We start from the raw sequence: 672 nt of genomic DNA, 5'->3' as shown, positions 1-672 counted from the left end.
AGTGAAGCACTGCACGATCTTGTATTTCAGTCTAGGGCAGTGATGGCGAACCTGTGAAACCTATGACACGCAAACTCATTTTTTTGATTGATTTTTCTTTGTTAAATGGCATTTAAATAGATAAAATAAATATCAAAAATATAAGTCTTTGTTTTCCTATGGTTGCAAATATCAAAAAATTTCTATATGTGACATGGCACCAGAGTTAAGTTAGGGTTTTTCAAAATGCTGACACGTCGAGCTCAAAAGGTTCGCCATCACTGCTCTAGGGGCAAAGGCAGAGTGCAGCCTGTGGCTGCTCCATCCTCACGTGGAGTCCCCAGTCTCTTCTCATGACAGCAGGGGGCCTGGACCAGAGCCTCCTGGTCCCTTCCCAGCCGGGCCTCCCATCACTCATCCCTGTAGCATTTCCTCCCTTTCCTGCCTGCCCTTCCCCAACCTGCCCATCTCTGTCTTGCCACATACAAGCTTCTAAAATGAGGGGTCCCCAGTTACTGTCACCACCTCCTCCCTTCCCCATACAGTAGTTGCATCTTTCCCCCCTCCCCCCAACATCACTAATGACCTTTTTTTAAAAAAAATATATTTTATTGGTTTCAGAGCAGCAGAGAGAGAAAGAGAGAGAGAGAGAGAGAGAGAGAGAGAGAGAGAGAGAGAGAGAGAGAGAGAGAG

This window comes from Myotis davidii, unplaced genomic scaffold (genome assembly GCF_000327345.1).
Source record: "Myotis davidii unplaced genomic scaffold, ASM32734v1 scaffold2573, whole genome shotgun sequence".
NCBI classification, from domain to species: Eukaryota; Metazoa; Chordata; class Mammalia; order Chiroptera; family Vespertilionidae; genus Myotis; species Myotis davidii.
Note: the sequence above shows the minus strand (reverse complement) of the source record.